Genomic DNA, 17,983 nt, shown 5'->3' with positions numbered 1-17,983 from the left:
TGGTGGCAAATGGAGGCAATGGAGGCAATGGTGGCTAGTGGAGGTGATGGTGTTGAGTGGAGGTGATGGTGGCTAGTGGAGGTGATGGTGTTGAGTGGAGGTGATGGTGTTGAGTGGGGGTGATGGTGGCAAGTAGAGGTGATGGTGGAGAGTGGAGGCATTAGCAAAACTATTTCAAAAGTAACAGCAGGTTTCAGAATGTGGGGCAACATCAGTTCCAGGATCCCATTCTAAAAAGGAAGGTTTCCCAGCAAACACAATGAAGGAGGAGCGGTGTGACAGGGATGGTGGATGTAGGCACTGCTGCGCTGACCTCTAGCACAACTTTTGATCACCAGGAGCAAACAGTAGCTATTATTTTCCCTAATGTAGCAAGAACAAGGAAGATGGTCCACAGAATGGACAGGTGATATTAACTATTTTTTAAAATAATTTTTATTTTTTGGGGGTGGAGGAGGGTATTGGGGGATGAATGGTGACACTGTGTACAGAAGATGTGTAGTAGGATTGAGCACCTGAAACCTGTATATTTATGTTTACCAGTGTCACCCCAATAAAATAAATTAAAAACATTTTTTATTTTTCAGTGACAGTTGACATACAATGTTATATCAGTTTCCGGTGTACAACCCAGTGATTAGACATTATATAACTTACTAAGTGAACACCCTGATAAATCTAGCACCCATCTGACACCATACAAGTTATAATATTTTCACTGAGCACAATACCTTCTAGGTCCATCCACACTTTCATAAATGGTAAGATCGCAAGGCTTTTTATGACTGAATAATAATCTGTTTTATATATGTACCACAGCTTTTAAATCCATTTGTCTATGCTTTAAAAAGTGAACAGGCCTGACCAGGCAGTGGCGCATTGGATAAAACGTTGGACTGGGACGCGGAGAACCCAGGTTTGAAACCCCGAGGTTGCCACCTTGAGCGTGGGCTCATTTGGTTTGAGCAAGGCTAACCAGCTTGAACCCAAGGTCGCTGGCTTGAGCAAGGGGTCACTAGGTCTGCTGTAGCCCCCTGGTCAAAGCACATATGAGAAAGCAATCAATGAACAACTAAGGTGCTGCAACGAAGAATTGATGCCTCTCATATCTGTCCCTTCCTGTCTGTCTGTCCCTATTTGTCCCTCTCTCTGTCTCTGTCACAAAAAAAAAAAAAAAAAAGAAAGAAAAAGAACAGGAGAGCTTTAAAGCTAAGGGCCTCTATCAACACTGACCTTGGTCACAGATATTAGATATTCTGGTGCAGAACCGAATGGAAAACAGAGTCCATGGTTTTAAATGTGCAAAACATACCAGCCGAGTGGGGAAAGGGTGACCAGAGAGAAAAAATAACAAGCTGGTCAAATAAATGAGTCTGAAATTGGACAGAAATGAATTCAAATTATTGTTTGGTATGAACTTTACAAGATACTTCATTTTCTAAGCTCTATGTTATTCATCCATAAAAGGGGTGTAGGAATACATATCTTTAAGACCGCCACAAACATTAGGTAACTTATGAAAAGAATGTGCTGAAAACATCTGGCACATAGAAAATTTCTAATTTATGTTGGTCATTGTTATTAGTGTTTACTATGTTTTAGCCACTTTTCAGTGCCTAGACTTTATAGGTTTAGCTCTGACAAACATAATGTGTGGTAGAATCAATTGTAAGTACAAACACACACTGTCTTAATGTTTTTGTAAATGTTATTATGATACAAAGAGGTATTGGTTGAAATGTGAAAGCCACAGTTATAGTTTTATAGCTTTCGTGTTCTTAACAGATCAATATAAGGACCTCTCTGGGATGTGGGGCCGGTAGACCTGTGCTGTGTCCCTGTGTGGTCTTATGCCTGTGTGTGAGCTGATGTGACATCTCCTAGAGTCATTTAAAGTAGGAAACATGCTGGTGATCATAGAGTTCTTTGCCCTTCACGCAGACAATGGAAATGTAAGATTTATCGTCTAAATGTCACATGCTCATTAGATCATTAGATGAAGAGTACAGACAAGGATGTAGAGTGTGGTGGTTACCAGGGGTGGGGGGAGGGAGGATGCAGGAGGGAGGGAGGGAGAGAGTTAGGGGGAGGGGGAGGGGCACAGAGAACTAGATAGAGGGTGACAGAGGACAATCTGACTATGGGTGAGGGGTATGCAACATAATTTAATGACAAGATAACCTAGACATGTTTTCTTTGAATATATGTACCCTGATTTATTAATGTCATCCCATTAACATTAATAAAAATTTATTTAAAAAAAAATTTCTAGAGGTCCTGGACAGGGTGACGGGGGCCTAAGTGACATGCAATTGAGCCCCTGAGTGACTGCCAGAGTCCTCAGACCACTGTGTTCATGTCACAGAAGCCATCTGTGGCATGCTGTGGGCGGAAGACTCTCACTTGGCTGCTCCCTTGGTCATCATTCCCAAGAAGACTGGCTTCTGGAGAGAAGTCCTGTGACGGGTGTGATGGATCGCCGCTCCCTGAGCTGGGCGTTTCCTGGAATGAGTCTCTCGGGCTCTGTCCTGGCCTCTCTCAGGTTGTGAGGTTGGACTTCAGATTTCTTCAGAGTTCTGCATGTGTGTGAGTGGGGGTGGGGTGGTGTCAGGAAGGCTCTCATAGGAGGTAAGTTAGGTGCTCTCTCACCAAATGCCCAGAAGGAATAATTTTGCTGAACGTCCCTCTCCCAACCCCATCCTCTGCACTCTTTTCTCCAATGTTCTTGTTTTGACTCATTCTGCCATAGAAAACTTATTGGTGTCAATCATTCCCACCGGTCTTCGCCCGTGCCGCTGGGCCAGCTTCCTCTGAAGTTAATGGAGAATCTCAGGTGTGCATTGTTCTTGGCTCTGAGCCTCCATCCAGGGTCAGCAGATGTCCAGGGTGCTGGAGGCCCACCCCTACCCCCACAGAGAGTCAGCCCTGGTTTCATGACTTTTTCCACCAGTCCTCTCAGGAACCCTTTCATCTACACTTTCTATCTCTGATCGTGCACTGAGATGTTGTAACAGGGTTTCATGTTGTGAAATCAGGCTGGAGATGGTGGAAATAAAGCCTCTGTTCCGCCAGAAGCACTGTTGGTTTTCACAGGGACAACCGTGTGAGGCTGAGTTCAAAATGTCATCATGTTAGCAAGTGTGTGTGTGAAACCCAATGACAGCACCTGTTACACCATTTCCTGTACAGGACCACCCATGACTGTAGGTGCCATCTGCTAGTGACGGTGTGCCTGGGGTTCAGTGGCCGCTGCTCCACCTTGGCTGCAGGCTTTGGTCACACAGCAGGGAGCCCTGAACCTACTTCTCCATGCCTGAACCCTGTGTCTTCACCGAGGCTGTTCTGCTGATGGGGTGTGATGTCTGGTGACCCCTGTCAAACAACAGAGACAACTCTGGGCATGGAGCTTATTTGTTTCTCTCTCCCCCAGCACCGAGCCTGGTACACGGCCCTGTAGTTCTCAGTTCATAGCTGTTGATCAGGGTCAAAATGTCCCACCAGGTAGTTGGATAGTTTGGTGGGACAATCTCTGTGTTCGGAAAAGAATGCGAAACTGGCTGTCACCATGAGAGCCGAGTGTGCCCTTCAATTATACATTGGGCAGTTTCTCCTTGCTCAGTGTGTGTGGCATGGTCCTGTTTGAATGCTGGGGGTGGTAATGGCAGGGTTATGGCACTGGCCAAGCGCAGTAAGAGGAGTTGAGGCAGGAACAAACCTGTAATCAGGAATTTGATGAGAGTTGTTGAAAACCAATGTTTGGTGTCAGAGGCTGAGCTGGAGCATAATTATACCTCTTCACGCGAAAATCAAGCACAACAAGCATTGACAAGGGCTCAGCTTTCCCAGCGTCTGCATCCTGCAGGCTCGGTGTATTCACTGGGAGATGTCTGGGCCGGCAGAGACCATCAGTTACCTCAATCAGGGCGCGCACTCCGTCATCCAGGATAAAGAAAAACACTGCATTTAGGTTACTGTCTGCACAGCACAATGACCACTTCATCTCTGCCCTATAACAAGTCCGCACCCAGCCCAAGCCCTTGTGTAGGCCTGTGTCCCTTGAGTGGGGAGAATTTGACGTAGATGTCTTTAGATTAGAGAGTGGGCCTCGGGGGACCGTGTGCTGTGATTATTAGGAGCATCAGCTGTGGGACCAGACAGACCTTGGTGAAAGTTCCAACTTGTGTTTCCTGGCCTGGGTTTCGTTACTAAGCCCATCAGCCTGGATTGTCCCTATTGAGCTATGGTGACAAAATAAAGTAATTTATGTAAAGGACTGACCACAAGGCCTGGCACCTGTGCTCTGTGATCGGTGGTGGCAGCAGCCACACTGCAGGTAACAGCAACAGGAGTGATATGGGAACAGTGGTGGGTCTACTGTCAGCAATGAGGGGAGGGGCCTGGGTGCTAGAGGTACTCCTGCATCTCGGTGGGATCAGCATTAGAGGTGTCTGGACCAGCTTCCAGGTGGGAAGGGACAGCTGAGTGGCTGCCATGCAGGGGCTAGATGGAGAGGGTGCCTGTAGGAACCCTATCTGAAGATAGTGTGAAGTATGGCAGGCAGATCAGGTTATCAAATTACTGCCATTTCCCTTTGTTCTTCCAGTTTTTACTCACTTGTTTAGTTTTCCACCTCATCTCAGATTAGCTATGGGTCATGAAGAAAATTGGGATTTTCCAGAGTTTTTGGGGCTATATACCAGATAAACCTACTCCCTCCTTGTAGGTCATTGGCACTAAAGCCCAACTAGAAGGTAAAATCGGGAACACACAGTCCCATGAGGAGAGCTTTTTTTTTTTTTTGCATTTTTCTGAAGTGAGAAGCAGGGAGGCAGACAGACTCCTGCATGTGCCCTATCGGGATCTACACCAGGGGGTGATGCTCTGCCCATCTGGGGCTTTGCCAGTTGCAACTGGAGCTATTCCAGTGTCTGAGGTGGAGGCCTCAGAGCCATCCTCTACGCCCAGACCAACTTTGTTCCAATGGAGCCTTGGCTGCAGGAGGGGAAGAGAGAAAGAAAGAAAAAGGAAAGGGGGAAGGGTGGAGAAGCAGATGGGCGCTTTTCCTGTGTGCCCTGGCCGGGAATCGAACCCGGGACTTCCACATGCTGGGCTGATGCTCTACCGCTGAGCCAGCCGGCCAGGGCCCCATGAAGAAAGCTTTTAATTTCACCGAGGATGCTACAGGTGTTCTGACCCAGCACTTCACTGTGTGCCAGAGTACTCTCTGCAGTGTGGCATATAATCTCATTTTTTCTATTAGATCGTACACTCCCTGAATGTAGTGATTTGGTTGTAGTTTAAAAAGTCCTCTGTAGCATTTGACATGGTGACCTGCAGGCGAATATTCAGGAAAAACATGTTTACTCTTTATCTACAGCAGGGGTCCCCAAACTTTTTACACAGGGGGCCAGTTCACTGTCCCTCAGACCATTGGAGGGCCGGACTATAAAGAAAACTATGAACAAATCCCTATGCACACTGCACATATCTTATTTTAAAGTAAAAAAAAAACCAGAACGGGAACAAATACAATATTTTAAATAAAGAACAAGTAAATTTAAATCAACCAACTGACCAGTATTTCAATGGGAACTATGCTCCTCTCACAGACCACCAATGAAAGAGGTGCCCTTTCCGGAAGTGCGGTGGGGGCCGGATAAATGGCCTCAGGGGGCCGCATGTGGCCTGCGGGCCGTAGTTTGGGGACCCCTGATCTACAGTGTCATGTGAATTTGGGCATGAGCGTTGCCCTGCAAGCTGATCAGATCAGCATCAGTCTTTCCAACTCGGTCAGTCTTTGGAGATGCAGGTATTTCTGTAGGCTGTCAAAATTGCCACTACATGTGTTTCAAACAAAACTAGAGCATGCGTTAGAGCAGTAGTCCCCAGTCCCCGGGGCCGCGGACTGGTAACGGTCCGTGGGCCATTTGGTACTGGTCCGCAGAGAAAGAATAAATAACTTACATGATTTCCATTTTATTTATATTTAAGTCTGAACGATGTTTTATTTTTAAAAAATGACCAGATTCCCTCTGTTACATCCGTCTAAGACTCACTTTTGATGATTGTCTCGGTCACGTGATACATTTTTCCGTCCCACCCTAAAGGCTGGTCCGTGAAAGTATTTTCTGACATTAAACTGGTTCGTGGCCCAAAAAAGGTTGGGGACTACTGACTTAGAGCAGTGTTTTTCAACCATCAGTTCCTGGACTGGTTCACCAGAAATTTCCTGCTGAAAAGTTCTTTCATGACATGAAAGAGTTAACTCCTGATGTTGTATGAAGATTATAGACTCACTGATCATAGTTGAATTTGCTTATGCTCAGGGTGATTCCCACCTTCACAGTCCCTGAAATAATTCTCCTATTTTCACCAGTCCTCAAAGGTAAAAATGTTGAAAAACACCTCCTGTAGAGGATGTTAAATACTAGGTTTCCCCTGTCTGCAAAGCCACGCAGTGGGGCTATCTCAGAATTTAGCAAAGGTGTCTTGCTACACAGGAAGTGGCATTTTAATTCGCTTCCTGAGAACCTGGATTTCTGGGAATTTGCTGGATGTGGGAAATTAGAAGGGCATAGACAGCTGGTGAGGCAACCACAGTGAATCCATCTGAATAACCCAGGGAGAGGCACTTGTGGCGTCAACTCTCCGTGAGCCACCCCAACAACTGAGGGCAGGGCTACAAGGCAGCCCGTGACCCTGAACCAGCATCCTGGTGGGTAATGATATCACTGTGGCTGCAATTCCTCCGCATGGGGTTGTGAAGTAGTGTTAGAATGAACTTCCACGTTCTAAACCCAGTGACTACGTCCTGGTCCTTAGTGACACTCGGGAGGTTACCATTTCTGTGGGATTCATAAGAGGTTCCGCTGCAGGCCCAAGGATCTGTGTGTGTTTGTAGCGGTCAGAGCCCGTGTCCTCCCTGTGAGGTGGAGAGCAGCCTCTGAGACTTGCCGTGGAACCAGAGGGTGTGTGGGCCCGCAGCAGCTTCTGGAACCTGGCAGGTGTGGGTGTCGAGTTTGGGTGGTGAGAGATGCGGATCAGGTGTCAGCCAACTCACTTGAATTGACTGCATTCCAAAGACCTTCACAAACAAAACAAAATGAGGCACTCCTGGTCCCGGCCAGTTGGCTCAGTGGTAGAGTCTCAGCCCAGCACGTAGATATCCGGGTTTGATTCCCAGTCAGGGCACACAGGAAAAGCAACCATCTGCTTTTCAACCCCTCCACCTTCTCTCTCTCTTCACCTCCCAAAGCAGTGACTCAATTGATTCTAGCACATTAGCCCTGGGCACTGAGGATGGCTCCCTGGAGCCTCCGCCTCAGGCACTAAAATGGTTTGGTTGTGAGCATGGCCCCGTATGGGTAGAGCATCAGCCCCAGATAAGGGTTGCTGGGTGGATCCTGGTTGGAGCGTATGCAGAAGTCTGTCTCTCTCTCTCCTCCTCTCACTTGGAAAAGTAGAAAAACAAACAAACAAATAAACAAACAAAAAAGGCACTCTAAGGCTGTTTGTTCAAGGTGCCTGCACTCATGCTACTTGAAGAAGTGTAACTTGTTAGGTGGAGTCTAACTGCACATCTGTATTGTGGCTCTTTGCTTTATAAGCACAATCTTGTTCAGTCCTTTCCACAGCCTCCTACTTTCAACAGGAGGTGAGCCAAGTCCTGAGCTGAGGACGCGGGACCCTGGTGCTGACCCCACTGTCTGACTCCAGGCCTGAGCTTTCCAGTCCCATGTTATCTGGGCTGCGCTCAAAACCAAGGAGTGGGGGGGTCTCAGGTCCTCAGTCAGCCTTAGACCATCTCCTTTTTTGGAGCAATAAGCTCAATGTTGATTTATTTATAAGATAAAATTAAATTTTTCTTTAGTCTTAAAACTTTAACGCCCTAATGAATTAGAGTCAAAATGTCCCTATAACTCGTTAGGTAAGCCTACACAACCAGTGTTTTTAACGTTATCTTTTATTTTATAAATCCCAGAAGCTCCTGACGGGAGCAGTCAGAGAAGATGTGCACACTCTATCCCAGGGGTCCCCAAACTTTTTACACAGGGGGCCAGTTCACTGTCCCTCAGACCGTTGGAGAGCCGGACTATAAAAAAAAACTATGGACAAATCCCTATGCACACTGCGCATATCTTATTTTAAAGTAAAAAACCAAAACGGGAACAAATACAATATTTTAAATAAAGAACAAGTAAATTTAAATCAACCAACTGACCAGTATTTCAATGGGAACTATGCTCCTCTCACTGACCACCAATGAAAGAGGTGCCCCTTCCGGAAGTGCGGTGGGGGCCGGATAAATGGCCTCAGGGGGCCGCATGTGGCCTGCGGGCCGTAGTTTGGGGACCCCTGCTCTATCCTCAACTTTTGGAATTCATTCAGACCTTTCGTTTAACAGCAACACGTATAGATTGTTCTGTTGTCTCCAGGCACAGTCCATTTCTAAAGGGGACAGAACAAGATAGGTCTTGTCCCCTAAGAGCTTACAATCTGCAGCAAAGTGGTGACACATCTATCCCCGGTTATTGTGAAGTTGAAACATGAAAATATTGTTGGAGATGATTAGAAACCAGCTAGAAACGAGCTCCAGTTAGCCCAGCTCTGGCTTCCCGCTTCCTGGATGCCTGGACATTTTCTAAGCAGAGCTCTGCTACATTATATCAGCCTGAAGTTTCTCCCCAGAGGCTCATGGGTCTCGTCCCCCCAGGCCACAGCCCTCCCTCCCCTCAACCTCACCCAAGCTTACAACTGATAATCCCCAAATGGACCACATCGACTTTAAAGGAAATTTTCTTGAACCAATATGAAAGTTAGATATCATTGAAGGTATTTTTGGAAATCACTTGTAAGCAAATTCTTAGAACTGTAGAAACAACCTATACCCTAGGCTTTACAGTAGTGCTGTTGATGCCATTTTTTTTTTCTTTAGAGTGATTATAAAATTCTATCTACATAATAATTTTCAAAAATATTCTGGCAAGAGAAATTTGAGAATATCTATTTCATCAACATCTATTTAAAGATAGAGCTGAAAATAAAGACAATTTAAAAACTAATTACAAGGGTATCTCATTAAATCCTTTTTAAAAACTAAGGACAAAATAATTTCTTTTTCCCTAAAACTGAAGTATAAGCTACTTTGATTATAATTATGCTGCTACTGATTTAGTAAAAGGATATATCTGGTACCAAAATTAAACTTTCTGAAAAATGTCACTTCCTATTTCAAATTGAAAAGTTTGATCGCACAGTCTTTGTTCTTTTCTCATAAGGTTTTCTGTCCTGCAGTTCTCTAAGCCCAGACTGCATGTTTTATGCTCTGTAACAGGAGAGGCGACTGTCTGGATTTTGTGGGTTCATCAGCTGCTCGGCAGTCTCTCTGGGAACTGCGCAGCCACGTGATTTTCCATTTCATCTAATTTCTGATTTCTTGATTACAGGCAGGGATGCACTGTCCAGCTTTGGACACTTAGCTTTTTATTCTCTCAAAATCCTTTCTTCCATTTTCTCGTGATAAAAGGAGGCCTTTTGACCAGTGTCCAAATTGTATTACACAGTTGAAACGTGATAAACAGAAGATACTCAGGGTTCTCCCTGCGACCAGGGTCCTCCATTCCCTGGTCCAGGAGGCTGCACCTGCACAAGGAGGCACAGGCTCCTTGTGAACACTGCCTTGCTAAGCCCACCTTGTTAGAAAAGCCATTTCCTGCCCCTACATATCAGTTCCTGGTCTAGCTCCAACAACTGTCTCCTTTACAAAATCCTATCCCAACACCAGTAACACCACTTCCAAAACCTGTCTCGGTCAACTCTCTTCTTCCTCTGCCTCCCTGATCCTGTTAATTCTATTCTCCGTTAGTCATTTCTCCAACTCCACTGAGACTGACAAGTGTCTCACCATGGTGGTCACCAACGATCTACATTCAGCCAGTGTCAATGGTCATGTCTCTGCCTCCGTTTTCCTGGACTCTCAACTCCATGTGACATAGATGTGCTACTCAGATCCAGCTGTGGGGCTGCAGGTGTTGTCCACAAGAGATGAGTTGACAGGACAATCCTGGCAGAAGTGTCCACATGACCAAAAGCAAACAGCAGCATTCTTCAAAAAGAACTGAGCAGATAATGAGAGATTTGAGTCATACATCCACGTACCTGCCACTGTCTGAGCTTTCACATGGGCTCACTACCACCCCTGTAAATGGGCAACTGCAGGAGAACTGTTTCTTCCAGATGCTAGGTCAAAGTGATGGGAAAATGTCAACTCGGTGTTCAAGAGAAAGTGTGTGCATGTGCATGTATATATGCACACGCATATGTGCATATGCATGTGTGCATCTGTGCATGAGTGTGCATGCATGCTTTGCACATAAGCATTGTGCACGTGTACACAAATGTGCAACATGCATGCACATGTGTTAATGTGTGCACTGCGCACACATGTGCATGTCTGCATGTGCGTTTACGTGCAGGTATGTGTGTTAGTGCATGCATGTGCATGTACACTTATATCACAAATCTCCCCCTCTTCAGGAGGTTTGGCCATGTGGGATGTGTAGCGGATGTCTTGTGTTGTCATGACTACTGCATCTCTCACTGTGTTGCTGGAACCCCTTAGCATCCACAGATCAGCTCGGGTTCAGCTTTACCCGCACAGATTAGCTAGCAGGACTTTAACAGAAGCTGAGAGGACTGCAACATGAACTACTCTGTGTGCCCAGAGAGCTCTTAACCAGAGCGATGCTCACCTTCCCTGTTCTCCGTATTTCTCACCAGAACTGGAATCACTTTCAAAGAACTGACCATCAGCATTACATTATCTTGTAAAAACAGGAGATCTTGCACTGTCACTTGTGCTCTGTGACTCTAAAAACAGCTTCATTTTCTGACAAGACTTGACACCCTGACCTTGGGGCTTGCTCAGGAACTTTTTATGGCGTAGAATGTTAGTGGAAGCTGATTTTTATGGATTTGTACAAACAGAAAAATCAAAGAGTGGGAAGAAACCTGATTTCTTGATTTCCCAGGGACACACCTGACCAGACACGATAGAACTTACTTATAAGTGAAGCAGGTTGCAGATATAGACCATTGCACTTGGAATTTATTTTTCACAATTAAAGTCATTTCTGAGCAGAATGGTGGTAACAGAGACACATGCAGACCGGGATGCATCTGTCTGCAGCCACAAATAGAGAGCTCTTCACAGTTGAGTCAATATGTTTCATCTTTGCCCAGGAAACCATAAAGGGGCAAGTGGCATCCCTTCAAAACAGAATGATGCTTAGTTGTGGCAGGAAAATCATATTAAAAAATATAATAGACCTTGAAATATGATCTGTAAGGACTTCATTAATTACATTGTTCTTGACTCTGCTGGTCCATTTTGAATAATCTCAGAACTGTGAAGAGGCGGAGTGAACTCTTTGAATGCCCCTCACCCCACATCACAAGGACAGACCAGGACTGTGGTCTTTGGTCCCAGGGGGCACTCAGCCCCACCTCCTCTGCAGCATGAATCACATGTGCCTCTGAAGAGGTGCCTGGAAATGACAGCGGCCAACACTAGTGGCCTCTTCTTTGTGCGGCTTAAGAAAATTTAGGGAGAGAACCGCATCCAGTTCACATATTTCTCCCAGTGTAACTGTTCTCTCTTCTGATGGGTGTTCCCTGTCCTTTCTCTCACTTGCAAACTCACCTTGTTGTCCCGGGGGGAGTGCCTGCTATTCCTGCCCCTGCTCCTGCATGGTTGGGGAGAGAGACCAGATAATAAGAAATATCCATTTCAGCTCTAATTCTGGAGAGATTAGTTTATAAACAAGACTCAGTGGGTGCTGGAGTCCCCTAATACTGGCCCACAACTTCACATTTAGTGACATCTAGGGGTAGGTTGGCCACAGTGGTAACATTTAGAGCAAAAAAATTGATAAAAACTACAAATCAGGGCTTTTTTTTTCCCCAGAGAGCAGTTTCATGTGCACAGCCATAGATAAATTTCAGCTGTCTGTATATTCACAGTAGGTGCTTGGTCTTCATGTTACTTGTCCTCCTGGATGGGTAAGAAATCTTACTAAATGGAACAGTGAGGGTGATTGTTAATGCACTTTCAGAGTTTTGCTCCTGAAAATAGCAGCTAATCCAGTCTTTGCTCTAAGTGACAGCAGCCCTTGTCACTATAAACCCTCAGAGGAGATATGGACAAACCCGGGGCACAGGAGTATCACTGGTGGCAGCATTTTCAGTGTCCTGTAAATCCAAGTTTTGCCCTGGACTGTTCACTTGTGTGGCGAGCAGAGACCTCCAGTCATATGGATTCCCCGCCTCATCTTGAATAATCGGTCTAAGTTTCATAGTTCTTTTCTCTAAAATTCTTGACTTTATTAGTATGGCTCAGTGGTGGGATTCAAATAATTTAACAACTGGTTCTCTTTCCTAATGACCATTTTAAGTATAAAAAAAGATATACCAAAGGTAGTTTATTATTTCATGCATTTAATATACTTAAATAAGAACAATAAGAGGTACACAAAACTAGACTGTTATAAGAGTTTTAAAATGTTAACGAAAAATATTACATAATACCTAACCAAAAAGCAATAAAACTGTTATTTAAGATATTTTCATATTGCTTCTTGATTGGTGTCCTTACTTGCAATTTTTTTCACCTATGGACAGAATGAACAATTCTACAGGCGCTTAGAATACGCTGTTCCGCAGATGAACGTTAAAAAAGAGTAAGGAATATAAATTTGTGATTCCCACAGTGGGCGGCTGCCCAGGCCCACTTTAGAGAGAACCCTGATAACAAGTGCCATTTTAACAACTGGTTCACCAAACTCAACAAAAAAGTAGATATCAGTTCTGCTGAACTGGTGGGAACCAGCTGAATCCCATGGTTATTATGATGTGTTATGCGTTCTTAGGCATCACTGTTCAAAGGGACGTCTTCAGATGTGAAATCAAAAGAGCCTCCTTTGGTGTCTGTGTACCAAATTGCATTTCCCAGAACAAGAAAATGGAAATGGGTTGTTTTTTTTACAGAATTATGGTATTTTGCATAAAAGAGAGAAGGCAGTAGGGAGAGAGAAAAAGACATGGAGTTAAATAAGATGTTTCTCGCTCTGTCAGCTTTATTTACCCTCAAACATCCTCTGGATGGAATTTTGATATGTTTTGGTAAATCATTCCAATGTCTCTCTATTAGTAGGCAGATCATTATTTTGATTCAACTTGACAGCTAGCAAAAATGTGGTTATTAGTGGCCAGGTTTAGGAAAGCAGGAACGTTCCCAAGGGGATGGAGGAAGAGCTCCAGGTCCAAGCCAGGCCAGACTGTGGGATAGGAAAGTTTAGATTTTTCACCTTCTTATCTCTCTTTCTGCTGTTCTTGTTTTCCCCACCTTGAGATACTCAGGGCCTCCATTAGTCCCTCTGAGCTGCCCAGTTCTCCAGCAAATATTCCACTTTACTTGGTCCTGATCAATCCAAGGCAACAAACATGATTTATTAGTACATTCTCTATGTCAGGAACTGACCTCGGCTCTCAGAATTTAACACTGAAGGAAGCAAAGCCTATTCTTAAGGACTTAGTAACTGAGTGGGAGGGGCACACACACACACAGGAATCTGAAATCATTCAGAACGAATACATGGTTACTCGGTTGCTATAAACCAAATTCTCCATGGAAACTGAGGAGGTCTTCTCCCAGGTTGAGAAGGAGGGTGGAGGGGAAGAGTGGACACAGTCACACAGAGACTGAACCTTTATGGAATATTTCTTGGATAGTTACTTTTCTAGGGGCTCTGTGTACCTAAAACTTATTTTATCCTTGCAACAGCCCTATTAGTAGTAGTAGTAATATTATTGCCAATTTACTACTACATCCATGTGAGGTTAAGCTGTCAAACATTCACAATGAATGAGTGGGAAGACATAGAGCCTAGCAGAGCTGTCATGGTTACCACAGTGCTGTGCACACAGAGAGACCCATTTTCATCTCTCCATGAGCATATATGCATGAGTATTAAGTGAAAAACCCTTCTTCTTGCATTCTACTAGTTCTAGTGATATTAAGAAAAATTTTAAAATGGTATATATCCCTAAGAATCTCAAAGTTTAATGTGGTTGACATCTCACACCTAACGGTGACAGATTCTATGTACGCCACCTGCAAGGCTGGAGGAAAGACATGAGGGGCTTCTACCTGCAGACAGGTGCCTTCACAATGACTATGATTTTTATTAGTTTTTTTTAAAATAATATGCTCAATTATAAGGGGGATTTATTTAAGAGAACTTTCAAAGATGCAGGGAATATAGCATCTTTGAAATGCTAGCTAGCCTTTGATTGAGACCTTCAATTCATTGATTTCACTATCTTTCCATCGTCCCTCATCTCCCCTGCTGAATTCCTCGACCAGGTGGAATTCAGCCGTCTCTCTGATCTGTGTCTGGGTCAGCGCAGTGGAGGATGCTGGCATGAGACACGGCATGAGACACAGAGCTCACCCACAGGGTCACTGAGGTCAAGTGAACCCTTCTGCTACTCAGCAGGTGTGCCTGGTCCACTTTCTCCCTCTCGCAATCCTGGTGTTACTCACCTTCTCCATGCTTCTCCCACCTCCGAGGTTTCCTTGCACTTTCTCTCTTGCAACTTGCAACTCTACTTCCTGTTTTGTCCAAAAAATATACGCAGACAGTAGGGGATGTCCACAAGTGTGACACTGTGTAACCCACCCTCCTGCATCAGCCCCCAGGGTGCAGGATGACTGGCTCACCTGTCTCTACTTCTCTCCCACACTAAGCCTCCCCCTGCTCCCATTTCTCCTCTTCCCCTCTCTCAAGGATTGGCGTGACTCTTATTTATCCTGTCTGACAACACAATCTCTTTTCTTTCAGCTGTTTATCCCTTTACTTTGAGGGCAAAACTCCTCAAAAGAGTGAGCTATACCCATTGTTTCCAAATCTAGTTCCCTGGCCTCTCTGTCTATGCTTAGTTGGTAATTCTTAGAGTTTTAAATATAACAATAAAAATATACACCATAGACCACTCATCTGAAGTACAGTCAGTTGCCTCTTTGACATCTTTCCTTGGATATACAATAAATGTTCAAGGTTATTACGAGCAAAACTGGACACTTGCCGACCCCACCCACCACAATCTGTCTGTCTCACAGTATTACACACCTCACCCAATGGCAATTCCATTTTTCCAGTTTTCACACCGAAAATCTTGGCATAATTCTGATTCTTCTCTTTATCTGAGAGTCAACAACCAACCAGTCAGAAAACAATGTAGGCTGTGCCTTGAACACATGTTCAGAATTAGGTGATGTCACATCTACAACAACTGTCCTGTCCAAGTCACATCCTCATCCTAAGGTCTGCTCTCAACAGAGAAACTGGTATGAGTTAGATCATGTCCATTTTCTGCTCAAAATTTTTCTGGCTTGAGCCCAAGTTTGCTGGCTTGAGCAAGGGGTCATTGCCCCTTCCCCCCGTGGGTGCTCAGTAACTGTCAAAACAATGATTACTTGGCCACAGGGTGACTCGTGGGGGGATTGTCACCTGTTGTAGAACCAGAGGAAATGACCGGGAAGAGTTTATGCCATTGGGTGAGCTCCGAGCTACCTGACTCCTTCAGTGGAGACCTCTCTCTTCTTCTCAAAGTGATTCATGGAGAAAAGAAACAGAAGTTAGTTTGGCACCATGAGAAGCTGTGTGCTTCCTGTCAGTCAAATTCCTTCTTTCTTGAGAACATCTGCAAGCTCAAAGGGGTTATTAAAGTTTCCCATTTTCCCATGACAATGAAGCTAATGACATTTCTATTTATTTTACATTAGTTTGAAAATTTATATTTAATTCTTCCTGGAGATATCACTACATGGTCCCTAAATTCATAGAAAAATAGGTGTTATTTTAGCTTATGAAGTATTTTTTTTTTTAGAATAGATGAATCAAGAGGTATTTTTCATGCCAGTTTTTAGAATTCCAGGGTAATATTACCAAAATGAAAACAATCTTAGTTGAGACTGAAAGTCAGCAGACTGTGTTTCTTCCCTTAGTTGAACAATCACTTTTTCCTTCCTAGGAAGTTTGGGTTTCCAGGCAAAGCTCACGCTGCTCTGGCTCTGTATGTAGTTGTACTTCTTCTTCTTTTTTTTTCCACAGAGACAGAAAGAGAGAGTCAGAGAGAGGGATAGATAGGGACAGACAGACAGGAACAAAGAGAGATGAGAAGCAATCATCAGTTTTTTGTTGCGACACTTTAGTTGTTCATTGATTGCTTTCTCATATGTGTCTTGACCGTGGGCCTTCAGCAGACCAGGTAACCTCTTGCTTGAGCCAATGACCTTGGTCCAAGCTGGTGAGCTTTTTGCTCAAGCCAGATGAGCCCGTGCTCAAGCTGGCGACCTCGGGGTCTCGAACCTGGGTCTTCCGCATCCCAGTCCGACGCTCCATCCACTGTGCCACCGCCTGGTCAGGCTATACTTCTGTTTTTAAAGAACTATTACAAAGGGTCACCTATGGGTGAGCATCAATAACTCCAGAATTAGACTTCTGTTCCTAGGATCACATGAAATTCAGTTGACATACGCCATGCAAATGCACATAACTGCCTGTCTTCCAGGAGAATGACTCATTAATGTGAGTGACTAAGATGCTGAGATTAGCTTCTCAAATTCCTGGTGATCGTTCTCTCTCCCCACCCTTTGCTCCCCAGGCGTCTGAAGAAACAGTGAAGAGAGATCATTTAAACTTAATGGTGATACTGACTTTCCCCAAAGATGCTTCAGGAAGCAAACTGGTGGATAAGAGAACAACAACAACAGTTCTAGAGATTTGTGTAAAATGAGTTCATATGTAATATACTCTCTACTTTTCTGGTAATAAACTAAAAAAGATAGACCAATAGAGTCCTAAAAAGGTGGTTGAACTTCTGCTATGTTTGGTCAGGCGATGTTCTCTAATTTGGGTGTGGGCCGAGGGGATGGATGGGAATGCCGTGGAGACACTGAATTCACGTTCATTTATAACAGCAGAAGGAGACCGGAGAACAAGCGGGACATGACCAAGGATAGAGACAGGGTGTTAATGACCCAAACAAGGTCAGACGTGGAGAGGGAGGGTCAGGGATGCACAGCTGCTGTCCTGTCTGGGAACTGCTGGCAGAAAGCAGTTTTGAAATTTGAAGAAAACATGAAGACAATGACGTTCTTGGAAAAGAACAAAGAATCCTGAAATTGGGGTCCACAGGAGGGCTTCCCATTGTCATTGAACCCCCGACGTTATAGGCATTATAGATATGCATTTGGGGAGGAAGAGGAAATGGTGTTCAGCTTTTATAAAATTTGCAGTAGGTCTGTGACCCACAAAGTTTGTGACCCACAGGTACAAAGGAAGTAACCCCACTCAGCTGACACTCTCACATGAGTGACCTTGGCCAGTCACTTAACCTTTGTGAATCACTATCCCTGATGTGTGTGACACTCTCTGCCCCTGTGCTGGTCAGGAAAGTGGATGGCAAATGAGATGCCATATGCAAATATGGCGGTAGCTAAGGCTCTGGTGGGGGGCACTTACCATGTGCCGGGCATATTTTCTCATTCAATCTCTGCAATAACTCTATGCAATGAGAGTTACGCTTCTCCCTGCACATGAGGAAGCTGCAGTTCACAGAGACCCCACTCTTAGTTCAAAGTCACCCAGCTGCTAGTCATGCCTGGGACCTGGCACTCTTGCTGCAATGTTATAATGCTCCTCTGAGAGCCAGTGAAGTTTTGTTCACACACAAGCTCACTCATGAAGTTGATAGATGTTTGTTGAAGATAGAGAAGTTAAAATTTGCCATTATTTTTTAGGTAGTGACTACAATGGGCATTTGGAAACACCAGCTGGGGAGATCTCAGGTAGCACTAGAGGAGATGAGTTTAAGCAGAAAGTCTCCGGGCTTCACCTATCCTCAGACTGGAAGCGCCATC

Source organism: Saccopteryx leptura, chromosome 3, assembly GCF_036850995.1.
Source record: "Saccopteryx leptura isolate mSacLep1 chromosome 3, mSacLep1_pri_phased_curated, whole genome shotgun sequence".
Lineage (NCBI taxonomy): Eukaryota > Metazoa > Chordata > Mammalia > Chiroptera > Emballonuridae > Saccopteryx > Saccopteryx leptura.
Note: the sequence above shows the minus strand (reverse complement) of the source record.